Source organism: Glycine soja, chromosome 15 (assembly GCF_004193775.1).
Source record: "Glycine soja cultivar W05 chromosome 15, ASM419377v2, whole genome shotgun sequence".
NCBI classification, from domain to species: Eukaryota; Viridiplantae; Streptophyta; class Magnoliopsida; order Fabales; family Fabaceae; genus Glycine; species Glycine soja.
Genome location: NC_041016.1, coordinates 15,339,623 through 15,356,194, shown reverse-complemented (window position 1 = coordinate 15,356,194; position 16,572 = coordinate 15,339,623). Strand labels below are relative to the sequence as shown.

Here is a 16,572-nt window from a genome sequence, read left to right as displayed (position 1 = left end):
ATTCAACATTTAACATCGGTGCTTACGTCACCACTGATGTTAAAACACACATTTTTTACATCGTTGATGAATACAACACCGACTTAGAAGGTATAATTTCTACATCGGTGGTCAGGATAACACCGATGTAGAAAACATTGTATTTCTACAACGGTCGATTGAGGAACAATGTCGAAACTTTTAACTTTCAACGACATCATATTCAAAAACGGTCCAAAAATAATGTAAAATGTCATTTTCGACCGATGTAAAAACTACGATTTCTAGTAATGTGTAACAGAAGGAGTCACCTCGATAAGCTCCATTATGTTCGGTCGACACTAAATATCTGTTTAATGACTAAATTTGATGACATATTTTCACTCAATTTAACTTCGCTCAATCTGACCCAAAATATCTATTTTAATTATAAAATAAAAAAACTGAAAATTGCTTATTTAATTAAAAAAACACTTAAAAAATTAAATAAAATCACTCATATTATGTTTTTATTCCTATATACTTTGTTAATATTTATTTCAATTTTTAGTTAAGATTATAAAATATAAATAAAAATTAAAGAGTACATTATAATTACAAAGCTTATAGTGAAATACAATTATATAGTAAAAGGTTAAACAATAATCGAAACACTGTTACATCTGTAATTTTTATTTTCCTTTATTTTAAAAATATATTTCCTTAATAAAATAATATATTTTATCACAAGAGTTTAATTCAATTGGTTGAGTAAAATGTGAGTTGTTATAAATTTCTTGAATCAATTCCTACATATAAAAAAATAAATAATAATAATAATAATAATAATAATAATAATAATAATAATAATAATAATAATAATAATAATAATAATAATAGTTTAGATAAAGTAATATTATGACTAAATGAATCTCCTTTATTATAGCACGAATATATAATATAAATATAACAATTTTTATCTATCATGATTTGTAGTATATTATAACAATACTAAAATACATACTCTTAGGGGGTGTTTGGTTTGACTGTTTTCTATTTTCATTTTCACTGAAAATAGAAAATGGTGATAGAAATGCGTTTGGTTGAATTTTTGAAAACATTTTTAGTGAAAATATTTTCTCAAACGAACCAAAAACTAGAAACAATAAAATCTCGTTTTCAGTTGAAACCAAGAACTTCATTTTGGGTAAAATGAAAATGCGGGGGCAAGAAATGTAATTTTAAGCAAATCTAAAAATACATTTTCTTTTAAAAACGTATTTTCAGTGTTTTTATTTCTTGAAAGCATAAAACAAGAAGTCAAACTAAACATGTTTTCAGAATTCTAATCTTTTGAAAATGAAAACAGGAAATAAAAACAAAAAATGAAAATGCAAACCAAGCACACTTTTATTATTTCATTTTTCGTTACCAAAGAAATAAAAATGCATACTCCTATCACTTCATTCTTCATTAGTAACAGATATCCCTTTTTCATAATTAATTATATATTTATACTTATTATAAGTAGCTTCATCAATATAACACAAGTATGATTGTTTGAAATCAAAATAAGTTATTGTAAAGGTAAACGTTTAATTTTACAAGTATTTTACATCTAAATAAGTGAAAATCTATCATTAGATCTAATCATTGAACAAATATTAAATACCAGGATGGAGCATATTGAGGTGACACCTCTTGTTACATGACAAACAAAAAGTATAAGGTACTATTTAAAGTGGGATCTCCTATATTCATTTGTGACACAAATATCCATTTAGTAAATATTTTGTTGACCAAGCATTTTAATAATTAGTTTTGATTTTTAAGGACAAATCCCATTTATAGAGTTATAATGGTGTCTAGTAGGATGAATGATTTCTCCTTCTCCTTTTATTAATGGTTAACAAATCACATAGTATGTTTGAAGTTACAAGGAACTAGTTTGTTGAAAAAACGGTGTAGGTGTGAATATAGCTATTTGATGGTTTTGATACAAATGTAGGCTAGTGGACAATGGCATTGAATGTTTTTAACATGGATTGGGTATCCCTTGACCCTATTTAATATATTCCTTTTGACTGATTAAAAAAATCGCATTAGAACCTACTTTTAAATGCTCTAATAATAAATAATTAAAATTGATAGTACTTCCTGTTTCACTCTCTACTTTTTTTTTATTTGTAGTTTCTATTTTACTCTACTTTATATATACATGTTAACTCAAAGCCATTGCAAATTACCAAATTAACTTATCTTCTCTCATGAAAATAAAATGGCACGGAGGAATTTAGTATTTTCCCAAACTATGGCTGTGCTGTTGCTATCTAGCATAGTTCTCACACAAGCACAACCACGATCATGGTCAGCATTCCAAGCATCCAAAGAAGTAGCCATAAAGCTTAGTCGTAACCCTCAAACCCTTCCACTAGATTATGGCCACATAGTTCACAAAACCCCAGTGGCAGTTTTCAATCCATCTTCTGTTAGTGACATCTTGGCCTTGATAAATTTCTCAAACTCTCTTCCCACCCCCATTCACCATAGCCCCTAGAGGGAAAGCCCACTCTGTTCATGGACAAGCCATGACACGAAATGGGGTGGTGTTGAATATGACTAACCTCAATAGTTCTCAAAATGGGTCAGGGATTTTGGTGTCTGCCTGTGATGGAAAAAGTCCATTGGTTTGTTATGTTGATGTAGGAGGAGGGCAAATGTGGATTGATGTGTTCCATGCAGCCCTTCAACGCGGACTCACACCTTTATCTTTGACCGATTATATGTACGCCACGATTGGGGGCACACTATCTAATGCTGGGATGGATGGCATGGCCTTTCGATTCGGACCTCAGATCTCTAATGTTCTTCAATTAGATGTTGTTACAGGTATGACTCACTCAATTTTATCCGGTAATTTATCAATTAATTTATTTCATAACCATCTCCGATGTGAAGGGCTTAATTGCATATTTTATTTCTTGGAAATTATAATTGTATGATTTTTCATCTAGTTTCTAATTGTACTAATTGATTTTCTTAAGTATCTTATATTTATATTCAAGTTATACTTTTAATTATCTATCAAATATTTAACAAAGTATGTTAGTCTAAAATATTTCACGAAATATGTTAACGTGACACTTAACATGATAATGTTATGCAGATGGATTCGACATGTACAACTTTAGTCTATTAAAATAATTTTAGTGTTAAATCTTAAATAAGAATCTTGAGCTCAAGATCTGATCTTTCATGAATCTTCCAATAAAGGAGTAGTATAGATCTCCATAGTAGAGTATGAGTTCTTGTATAAGAACCTTGAAGATGCACATGATTCAAAAAAAAACTTTTACTCAAAAGCTAAAAATGATCAACAACATCATGCGGGTAGCACCAACAGAAGAGGAGAATGATCAACAAGAAATAAAACCAGAAAAACCAAAAACAAGAAGTAAAAAAAAAAACAGAGACCATAAAGATCAAAGGACAAGAAAGGAAGAAAAAGAACAAACCATAATACTTGGAATCGCAAAGAGGGGAGGGAGAAGAAGGAAGAAAAAGAAGAAGAGAGAAGGAAGAGGGGAATGGCACAAGAGAGGGAGGAAAAAAAATCCAGAAAAAAAAAAAAGAAAGACTGATTTGTAAAAATGACAATAAAGGACAAAAAAATTAGTCATTGGCATCCACTACTAAAAATTATACTAAAAAATCATATATAATTTTTTAAATATTTAAAAGCAGGGTCAATATAGAACCTACTAAAAATTATCTAAAATTCTAAAATGAGAACTATCACTAAAGGAAAAAAAATCATAGAAATAATGAGAGATCATCAATCTTACATGACGTTGTGGGGTCTACCAAAAAAGTGATCTAATATGGGATCTACACCAAGATTCTCTTAGATTTTATAATTATAAAATTTTAATCTCCCAAATTCTTATTAATATTGTGGAGAAAATTGAAAAAAAAAATATCATTATTATATGTAGTAAACTTATTATTATGTATATCAAAATAATATATTTATTACATTCATTGACATGTTTACTATATATATTTAGTATAATAATAGTATATTTATTACATTTTTTTGTTGACAGACAAAAAGTCAGAGACTTAAAAAGCTTCTAGTATAGAAAAAGAAATACCTACTACACCAGCTCTTAAAGAATTACATATGAAATCCGACGCATTTATGATCATATACTTTTACAGAAATATAAATTGTTATTCTATTTATAATTAGTATTTATATCAATAGAAAAAATTATAGTTTATACTATGATATAAATTTTTTAAATATAAATTTATTATTTATATTGATATAATAATTTATAATTTTTACTATGATATAGCTTTATAAATATAAATAGGCACCCCTTGTGCTTTTGAACTGGTTTTAATAATATATCTTTTTTTCGTTGCAAAAAAAGCGTTTATAAATATAAATTATCACTACATTAACATACTAATTTATATTTATTAATTTAATACTAAATATATAGTAAATGTATTATTAAATGAATGTAATAAACATATTATTATATATTATTAATTTTCAAAAAAGTTTTAATGCTTTTTCACCCTAGAAATATATATTTTTTTGTTTGTAATTCATATAAATTTTTGTTTTGTTTATGATTCTTGTAATATTTAAACCTTCCATTGGAGATTAATAGGTAAAAAAAGAAGGTTTAAATATTATATGAATCATAAATAAAGTTTTCTGACAGAAAAAGAAAACTAATTAATATATAGTTAAAGTTAATGATATTTGTTTAAGGGTGAAAACAAAAATAATATTTTATAGGACTAAAATCAAACTCATTTCATATAAATCAAAATTAAAACTCACTCAAATTATAGATATACTAAAATCATATTTAATCTATAATTGTATGGATGTCATTTATTTGAAACATACATATTACAAATAATTGTTTTCAATAAATTTAGTCTTAGACACTATACAATTCCATTACTTTTAAAGTTGTACCAAATTATTATTTTTCTTTTTACAGAAGTTCTATCAAACTAATTAACTAACTTAAAAGATATTTATTTATTTACTTTTAACAAAGTTTGTTATGTGGGGAGTTTTCAGGTAAAGTGGCTCCGCCTGCTATACAACAACTTCACCGCATTTTCAATAGACCAAGAACATTTAATATCATTCAGTGAAAGGAATGACATTACTACAGCAGATTATGTAGAAGGTATACTTCTATCGAATCAGCCACCACTAGATCTTCTCTTTTTTCCAGCTTCTGATCATCAAAGGGTAACTTTCCTGCTAACTCTCAATATGACATTATCTGATAGAATTAATATTTAATGTGAGAGATATGTGATTTATGTAGGAATTAATAAATAAATAATTAATAATTAAGGATTAAATTGTAATTAGGTTAAATAGGAGAAATTTATAAAGATAACTCTTACTTGATGGATGACAGTAGTGATTATAAAAAAGGTTAATACCCATTAACCTGAAATAAGGCCTCATGACAAAAAATTGTTCTCTCTCTTATAGTCATCACGAATGTAGAGATGTGATGTACAAATCTAAAGAAGTGAAATCTTTGATCTCCTCTTCCCTATTTATTGTTTATGAGAATCATACGTAAGATCTTGTTATTTTCTATAATTGATAATTTTTAAAAAATCTCTTAAAATTTTTACATATGGTATTAGAGCAAGATTTTATGAAATTATATTATTCTTCATTAATGATGTTTTTCTCCAAATTTTATGAACCCTAATTTAGGATTTTTTATCGGCTGCACGAATGAAATTGTATGATTATTAAAATTGTCTTTCGGAATCCATTTGCAACTATGCACAAAGAAAGAAAGTGGGTAGAAAGTCTATAGGTTGTTTTCTTTATTTTCTTTTCCTTGAACGAAAAGCACCGTCTTCTCTTTCAGGCAAATTTACTGTGCAAGGGTTCTTTTATAAACAATTTACCAAAGGGGGTCTCATTTATAAGAAATTGCAGAGGGGGTTTGTTTTTTACGTGGGTGCCGCCATTGACACTGGCGGGAAGCTTGAACCGCCAGTGACAATGGCGGGTAAGGGGGGTACCGCTAGTCATAGTGGCGGGACAGGAGAGAGGGGTGAGGGTGTGCCGCCATTGCTGCTGGCGGGATAGGATGAGTAGGAGAGAGAAGGGTGGTGCCGCCAACTGTATTTGCGGGACACGTTCAAGGGTGGTGCCGCCAACTGCATTTGCGGGACACTCTGAAATAAAGTTTAGGATAATTATTTAACACAACACAATTGTATGGATAGAGTTCAAACTTGAGATAACAGGCAAAATTAGAACAATCCGGCAACTGTTTAATTGGAGCGCTCTATTTAAAGTTTATATTGATATATTATATGGACCAAGCATAGTTTTTGTATATGCTGAGATTAACTAGATTTTGCGGCCCAAAATTTTCATTTAATTTGTTATTTGACAAAATAAACCAATAACAAAGTCTTATGAAGTTTAGGACCTTCCTTCTCTTAGCCTTGGTAGACTATTGTAACAAAAACACGCTAAGCTACTAGGAATTACAGAACTAAGAGTGTTCAATTTTGGACTCTTCGGTTAATTTCAGAGTGGAGGTTAGGGAAGTGCTCAGGAACAGAAAAAACAGAATGTATTTAACAATTCCATAGTTCTCACCCTAGGATAGACCGTACTGCATGTTCCGCTACTAGCATAAGCGGGATGCTGATTTGCATATTCCGCCACTAGCACAAGCGGCATCATTTTTTTTTCCCACAATCCCGCTAATACAGTTGGCGGGATGTGTTTTTTTTTTCGTTTAACTATAGTTGTGTTTCTGTAAAATTATTATTTAAAATATAAAATTAGAAAACCTCATACAAGGAAAAAAATTATGAAAAAGTCAATGAATTTTTTAATGACAAATTATTAGTATACTAGTATTTATTTTATAATTTAAAAAGTTAAGAATTATTTATATGTTAAGGTTTGGTTATAATTTAAAAATTATAATTAAAAAATTATTTATATGTTAGTGTAATTTAAGATAAATTATAATTTATATGTTAGTGTAATATAAGATAAATTATAATTTAATACATCATGTTTATCAAAGTGAGAGAGCACTATTATAAAAAAATTTACATTAGTTAAAAAAAACTGCAGATACCTTAATGTGTTTGTGTATGCCAATATTTGTGAGTGCAATGATCATATTTTGTATACCTTTGCAACGTAGGCTGCTATAGGCCCTGTTGTGACCTCGTTAACTATGATTATGCACCGAAAATTAACGTCCCCCCTATCCCGCCAGCTCCAAAGGCGGGAGTGCAGTTACGTGTCCCGCACCACCCCTGAACGTGTCCCGCAAATGTAGTTGGCGACACCACCCTTCTCTCTCCTACTCATCCTATCCCGCCAGCAGCAATGGCAGCACACCCTCACCCCTCTCTCCTGTCCCGCCACTATGACTAGCGGTACCCCCCTTACCCGCCATTGTCACTGGCGGTTCAAGCTTCCCGCCAGTGTCAATGGCGGCACCCACGTAAAAAACAAATCCCCTCTGCAATTTCTTATAAATGAGACCCCCTTTAGTAAATTGTTTATAAAAGAACCCCTACACAGTAAATTTGCCTCTCTTTCACTTTGTCGCGTCATGTACGTTTCTGTTGCAGGAGTAAGGATTCATTTTCAAATTCCTTTTCAAATTACTATTTGCAAACCCTATTTTGCTATTCTCAATCCCACCTGTTCATTTTCTTTTTCCCGAATATTATTGTTAAATGTAATTAAATGATTGAAAGTTTATGTCTTAGAATTAAATTAATGTGAATGCTTTGAAATTGTCGATAGCAATAAATATGTATATGCTACATATTTGCTTGAACGCGTTTGAATGCAAAACACAAATAAATGTGAATATTATTTTATGGCCTGAAATGAAATTAATAGAATGATTATGAATTGTTAATAGCAATAAGTATGTGCAGGCCATATATATTTGGTTTGAATTAAGTATATGATAGATTTGTTAGTCACCAAAGTGACCAAGTCTATAAGGTTATTTAATTCCAAATTAATGATTATTTCAATTACTCATAGAATAATGAATGCTAAATTATATGATTATTGGTTTATGGATACATTGAAATTCATTGTTATAAGACATTTATGGATCGCCCAAAGGTTGATTAGTTGTTCTTATAATTAATAAATATAATTGTAGGCGATTTGTGTGTATCATTAGTTTTATTTATATACCCAAAGGAAATAGATACTACTAATTGGTACATATTTAATTGCCAAATAATGTTAAGAATTTTATTAGCATCATCATATTTGTATGTTGTGTTGGTGTATCACCCAAAGGAGAGCATCAATATACATTGACCATGATCTGAATAAATCATATGTATGACATGTGTTTTATGTCTCAAAACACTCATATGAATTTTATTATGCAATACATGTTCTCAATTCACTGAATTCTCATGTATGATTTGTGTCAATTTTAATGGGCTTAACTTCTCTGACTGGAATGAGCAAGTCCAATTTCACCTCGGTGTTTTGGATTTTGATCTTGCTATGTTGGAAGAAAAGTCTGCTGCTATAACTGATGCTAGTAGCAATGAAGAGAAAACTCATTATAAAGCTTGGGAAAGATCTAACAGACTCAGCCTAATGTTCATGAGGATGACTGTTGCAGACAGTATTAAGACAACTCTCTCTAAGACTGATAATGCTAAAGAGTTTATGGAATTAGTGGGAGAACGCTCTCAAACAGCTGATAAGTCTCTTACTGGACATTAATGAGTACACTGACCACCGTGAAGTTTGATGGTTCGCATACTATGCATGAACATGTCATTGAGATAAAAAAAAACATTGCAGCAAGACTTAAGACCTTGGGAATGGCTGTGAATGAGAACTTTCTTGTTCAGTTTATTCTAAACTCATTACCATCTGAGTATGGCCCATTCCAAATTAGCTATAATACCATGAAAGATAAATAGAATGTGTATGAATTGCACAGTATGTTAGTTCAGGAAGAAACAAGGCTAAAGAATCAAGGAAGTCACTCAGTCCATTATGTAAGCCACTGAGGGAATCAAGGAGCTGGAAAAAGATTTGTGAAGAAGCATGATAAAGGCAAAGGGCCATTAAACATCAATGACGGTCCTATGCAAATCCAGAAGAAGGCATCAAAGAGCAATAATTGTTATTTTTGTGGAAAATCTGGATACTTCCAGAAGGATTGCCCAAAGCGTAAGTCTTGGTTTGAAAAGAAATGTGAGCTTAAGGCTCTTATATGTTTTGAATCAAACTTAACTGAAGTTTCCCAAAATACATGGTTGATTGATTCAATGACGGTCTTGTGCAAATCCAGAAGAAGGCATAAAAGAGCAATAATTGTCATTTTTGTGGAAAATCTAGACACTTCCAAAAGGATTGCCCAAAGCGTAAGTCTTGGTTCGAAAAGAAAGGTGAGCTTAATGCTCTTGTACGTTTTGAATCAAACTTAACTGAAGTTCCCCATAATACATGGTGGATTGATTCTGGATGTACGACTCATGTTTCTAACACTATGTAGGGATTCCTTACAATCCAGACCATAAGCCCAAATGAGAAGTTCGTCTTCGTAGGGAATAGAGTGAAAGCTCCAGTGGAAGCGGTCGAGACTTATCGTTTAAAACTTGACACTGGATATCATTTAGATTTACTGGAAACTCTTTGTGTACCTAGTTTATCTAGGAATTTAGTTTCATTATCTAAACATGATGTTACTAGATATTCTTTTAATTTTGGTAATGGATGTTTCAATTTATTTAAGCATAATCATCTCATTGGTACTGGTGTTCTTTGTGATGGTTTATATAAATTGAAATTAGATGGTTTGTATGTTGAAATTGTTTTAACTCTGCATCATAATGTTGGCACTAAACGTAGTTTAGTGAATGAACGATCTACTTTCTTGTGACATAAACGTTTAGGTCACATTTCTAGAGAAAGGATGGAAAGATTAATAAAGAATGAAATTCTTCCTGATCTAGATTTTACGGATCTAAATATTTGTGTGGATTGTATCAAGGGAAAACAAATAAAACATACAAAGAAAGAAGCTACAAGAAGCACTCAACTTCTTGAAATTGTGCATACTGATGTTTGTGGACCTTTTGATGTTAGTTCTTTCGGAAGGGAAAGATACTTTATCACCTTTATTGATGATTATTCACGTTACGGTTATGTCTACTTACTACATGAGAAATCTCAGGCACTGAATGCCTTAGAAATTTACTTGAATGAAGTAAAAAGATAATTAGATAGAAAGGTGAAAATTATTAGATCTGATAGAGGTGGTGAGTATTACGGAAGATACGATGAAACTGGGCAACACCCAGGTCCATTTGTTAAGCTTCTTCAGAAACATGGCATTTGTGCGCAATACACAATGCCTGGTACACCACAACAAAATGGTGTATCAGAAAGGTGTAACAGAACTTTAATGGATATGGTTAGGAATATGTTAATCAATTCAACTTTACCCGTATCTTTGTGGATGTATGCTTTGAAAACTATCATGTATTTGTTGAATATGGTTCCTAGTAAGTTAGTTCCAAAGAAACCTTTTGAACTGTGGACAAATAGGATACCTAGTATAAGGCACCTGCATGTTTGGGGTTACCAGACAAAAATAAGGATTTATAATCTGCAAGAAAGAAAATTGGATGCAAGAACAATCAGTGGGTATTTCATTGGTTATCCAGAAAAGTCAAAGGGGTATATGTTTTATCGTCCTAATCATAGTATGAGAATTGTCAAAACTGGAAATGCAAGGTTCATTGAAAATGGTGAAATCAGTGGGAGTACAGTTCCACGAGAAGTGGAAATTAAAGAAGTTAGAGTGCAAGTCCCTTTAGCTTGTGCCTCTAGCAGTAAGGTGATTGCTCCTTCAGTTATTGTTACAAACAATAATGAAGAAGCACAACACAATAATGAGCCCATGATACATAATGAACCCATTGTGGAAGAACCGTAGGAAGTAGCATTAAGAAGGTCTCAAAGAGAAAGGAAATCAACTATTTCAAATGACTATGTGGTATACCTACATGAAACAGAAACATACTTAAGCATTAATGATAATGATCCAGTTTCGTTTTCACAAGCTGTAAGCTGTGATAATTCTGAGAAGTGGTTAAATGCCATGAAATAAGAGATAAATTCCATGAAACATAATGGTGTTTGGGACCTTGTAGAATTACCAAAGGGTTGTAAAAGAGTTGGTTGTAAGTGGGTCTTCAAGACTAAACGTGACTCTCATGGCAACCTTGAACGTTATAAGACTAGACTTGTTGTTAAGGGATTTACTTAGAAAGATGACATTGATTATAAAGAGACGTTTTCACCGGTCTCACGAAAGGATTCTTTCAGGATTATCATGGCATTAGTAGCCCATTATGACTTAGAGCTACATCATATGGATGTGAAAATTGCCTTTCTTAATGGAGATTTAGAGGAGAATGTTTATATGGACCAATCAATGGGGTTCTCAGTTGAAGGAAAGGAACACATAGTGTGCAAATTAAATAAATCAATATACGGTCTAAAGCAAGCTTCCCGCCAATGGTATTTGAAGTTTAATGATACCATTGTTTGCTTTGAATTTAAGGAAATATTGTTGATCGATGTATATATCTGAAGGTCAATAGAGTAATTAAGGTTATTTTTCCAACTCTGTATGTTGATGATATCTTGCTAACAACTAATGATCTTGGTCTTCTTCATGAGACTAAGAAATTTCTCTCTAACAACTTTGAAATGAAAGATATGGGTGAGGTAAACTATGTGATAGGGATAGAAATATTCCGTAATAGATCACAATGATTGTTAGGCTTATCTCAGAAAGCATATATCAATAAAGTACTAGAAAGATTCAGGATGGAAATGTGATTAGCATCACCTATTCCAATTTAGAAAGGAGACAAATTTAGTCTTGCACAATGTCCTAGAAATGATATGGAATGAAAACAAATGGAAGCAATTCCATATGCATTAGTTGATGTTGCATTTACCATTGAAGCTAAATTTGTAGCATGTTTTGAGGCTACAATTCAGGCTAATTGGCTGCGGAACTTTATTTCAGGGCTTGGAATTGTCAACAATATTGCTAGGCCACTGAAAATGTATTGATATAACTCTGCAACCGTATTTTCTCTAAGAACGACAAGTACTTTAAGGGTGCTAAGCATATGAAATTGAAGTACTTTGTCATAAAGGAAGAAGTTCAAAAACAAAGAATATCAATAGAACATATTAGCACAAACTTTATGATAATTGACCCTTTGACAAAGGGATTACCGCCCAGGACATTTATAGAACATGTTGAAAATATGGGTATTATTGTTATTGATGATCATTAAGTGTAATTTACCTCATGTATTTTTTACTGACACTCTGAGCTCATTTATGATATGTTTCTGATTACCTGTTCTCTATGTCTGCATGCATGTTTGTGTTAGAGTAGTGTTAACAGGTTTGTCTTGAATAAAGATATTATGTTGGATCAATTATGTACTCCTAACTAATAGTCATATTAAGGAGAAGACTAATTTGTAGTACATGGAAGGGACTATGTCGATTAGGTGATGTACAACCGCCATGACTCAAATTGGTTCATATTTTTAATCATAAAATTATGATGTACCCGATGTATAGAACAATTTAATCATTTTTTAATGTACATTATGTTAGTTTAATCTATTTATTTATTTAGTCCATAATGTTTAATAATGTCACATGAGCCAAGTGGGAGAATGTTAGAATTAATGTCTCATGTGAGAGACATGTGACTTATGTAGGGACTAATAAATAAATAATTAATAATTAATGACTAAATTGTAATTGGATTAAATAGGAGAAGTTTCTAGAGGTAACAGCTTCTTGATAGGAGTAGTGGTTATAAAAGAGGGTTAATATCCACTAACATAAAATAAGGTCCCCTTCCTGGCAGAAAAGTATTCTTTCTCACCCATAGTCATCACGAATGTAGAGAGGTAGAAAGAATAGTCTAAGGAAGTGAAATATTGTTTTTCTTCTCTTCCAAGGAAATCAAAGTACACGGGAGAAAAGTCTTCCTATGGAGAAAGATACGCATTATATATTTATTTATTATTTGTGAGAATCATAGGTTTCAAAATCATATTATTTCCTATAATTGATAATCTAGAAAACCCTTTAAAGTTTTTACATTATCTACATCGTGGAGCTTACCAAATACTATTACAACAACTCTCAAGCATATGTCAATGAGGTAACTTGAAACAAATGTTGTTTTTGTCATCTTGGTAGAAACTTCGTTTATTTTTGTTCTTATTTTTTTAACGACAAGATAAATAATGAATTTATTTAAGAAATATAGAGGATATGATACTCTATATTGTTATATATTCATCATACGTTAAAGATGAAATTAATCCTCCTTATTGAAAAGAAAATTGTTTTCACGAATCCAAATTAGAGATACCATAATGTACCAACATGTTGTTCATCTGAAAAGAATTAGGTTTGTATCTTTTAAAAATATCTCAAGTTAAATCCTGTGAATAAAAAAAATAGTTTGAATAAAAAAATTGTACTAAAAATAACTAGTTAGAATGTCTGATTAAGTTTTCATGCAGAGTTAATTATGGGTGAACCAATATTTTACATCAATATGGAAACATATCTCAAACTCACTCAAATTGTTTGGAACCCATTTATTAAATAATTTATCTATAATTCGTTTTTTTTACTAAATTGATTATTTTCTTGTTTCTTGAATAGGAAGTTGCATATTTGCTGAAAGGGTTAAACTTTGTACCTACATTTGTGTTCGAAAAAGATGCGTCATATGAGGAGTTTGTGAACAGAGTTTATCCTTTGGAGCAAATGCTGAGGTCAGAAGGACTTTGGGAAGTTCCACACCCTTGGCTGAACCTATGGGTTCCAAGATCTCGAATGTCGGATTTTGATAAAGGTGTTTTCAACGACATTGTTCTTAAGCAAAATATTACTGGCCGGAGTTTTCTAGTCTACCCAACGAACCGAAGAAACAAGTAAGTTTATTAGATTATTTAAATTTTTATGAGTGTCAAATTATCATCTAAATCACCTATATCCTTCAATTATCCTTTCTAGTGTTTTCAATATTAAAAAAAATGACACATCACTTAAAGAAAAGCATAACGAATAAGAGAAATTATTGTTTTTTAACCACATTAATTTTTGAGAGAACACACACTACAAGAAAAAAATAAATTTGATAACAAAATAATTTACATGTATTTTTTTTAAAAAATGGTCACTTAAATTTTTACAACTCTAAAATTAGTTATTGAAAAAAAAAACTCAATTCTCACGTCAATGAAAATAATATCAAGATAAAGTATTTTCTAGATGACATGGGACTTAAATTTTTCTAATATTAATGTTACAACATTGTATTCTATTCAAAGTTAAAGCAACCTTCTAGAGTTTATGTACCCAAAAAAAAGGCAACCTTCTAGAATAAAAAAAAAAGATTGAAAATAGACTCACTGAGCACTAACACAATTGCTGGGGTTTGTGGTTTGTGGATTCAAATTTGGCATGTGGTATTTAACAGAACTTCTACAGAAGTATAAATTATAAAATAACTTTTTCTGATAAAAATAAATAAATGAAAGTATATTATTAAAAGAGGGAGTATGAATAACAACTGTCCTAAGAATGACATTATGATGTGAATCATTTCATAGTTATGTTGCAAGGTAAGTAGATTCCAGGGTGAATCCCACTGATTTTATATAACAATTTGAAGGTTGCTTGACATATTTTTGGTTTAAGAAATTTGGAGGCTGATTTTAGTTCTGACTAATAATACTCCATCGGCCGAAAGTAGGAATTGGGCCATAATAACTAGAGCCAAACCTTATTTTGGTTATTAAATTTAGTCAATAATTCATTTTTTGTAGTTATATTAGGGGAGAGTTTGTTTAAATTTTAAATAAAATAAAACAAATTTTTTTATATGAACGTTTTTTTTAATAAAATGATACAATTTGTTTCTTGAAAAAAAAACAAAAAACTGTTTATTTTTAAGTAAAACAATTTAGGCAAACACATTGAAACCATAAAAATATTTATTTTATTTAAAAAACACTTATTTTAAAAAAATAAGCTTAAACAAACTAGTCTTAATCTTGGATGTTTCTATTCCAATTTATTTGCTTATATAAATAGCTTAATTTATACCTACTTAAGGATTAAATTGAATCAACATTATGCTTTGCAGGTGGGACGATAGGATGACACCAGTTACACCAGACGAAGATGTTTTCTACGTTATAGATATTTTGTGTGTTGCTACAACGTTTGACGTGGTGGAGAAATTACAGGCTCAAAACAAACAAATACTACAGTTTTGCAAGGATGCTGGTATTAAGATCACGGAATATCTAAACCGGTAACAAAACATATCAACAGTGGGTGGAACATTTTGGAACAAAATGGAAACTTTTTGTAGATAGAAAAGCTGAATTTGATCCCTAAAAAATATTGTCACCTGGACATGGGATTTTGCAGTAAATAATGTGCTAGGTTTCAATTTACAAGTGAAATCTCTCATTTGGAAATTCTTGAAATAAAAATGTAATTCTGTAATTGATTATGTAATTCTGAAAAAAAAAATTATTATGTAATTCTGTACTAAACAGACCTTGAATTGAAATAAACTTAATTTTGCACCCAAAAAAACTTATTATGTAATTGATTATTTTATATTTTGTCATTAATGTTGAATGTTCAAATATTCTTATGACTCACGAACAATGGCAGATCTAGAAAGAAAAAATGGCCGCAGGATGCTTTGGTAGCTCTTAAAGGAATGCATGCTTAATTTAATTATTTTTTGTTATGAGAAAGGGTGGCAAAGGCCAATGCATGTTTAATTTAAAATTTATTTGATAGACTCATTTTTGTAAAAAAAGTAAAACAAAATCGAAATCAACTATTTAATGATATTTGTTTTGAATTAAATTTAAAAAAAGAAAAAGGAATATCAAACAAAGGATGCACACCTCAATAGATTTTTCACCAATCCCATCAACACTTTCTTCTTTTTTCACTTATTACTCGTAGCAAGATTTCCAGCCACTACACCATCATTGTTTGTACATTGAGCAAGAAATCGTTGTCTTTCCTCTTCGCACGACGGCCAAAAATGCATCACCACTATTTGCAAGGACATCATCGTCGTTCACCAATAACCAAGCAAAACGCGAGAAGGAGGAAAAACCAAGGTTTTCTCCGCAATTGTGAATGGTAACAATGACCTTCAGTGAATGGTAAGCTTAAGGGGTTAAAAAAAAGAAAACATTTCAAATGATGTACCTCGTGGACATTAACATTAACTCAAACAATCATAGATTAACAAGATTAAATTGTTACAACATTCATTTACATATTTGTAATTGGTGATTTTCATTTTTCAAGGACAAAATTGACTCTAAATGTATCTTTTAGGGACCAAAATAGGTCATTTAGCCATTATTTAACAATCCAAAATATTCTAATAACCAAACAATATCAATTCACAT

General features: G+C 30.6%; 1 pseudogene; it reads left to right on the top strand.

The window, feature by feature from the left end:
* Positions 1-2,236: 2,236 nt before the first annotated feature.
* LOC114385868 lies at positions 2,237-15,562 on the top strand (annotated as a pseudogene).
* The last annotated feature ends 1,010 nt before the right edge of the window (positions 15,563-16,572 follow it).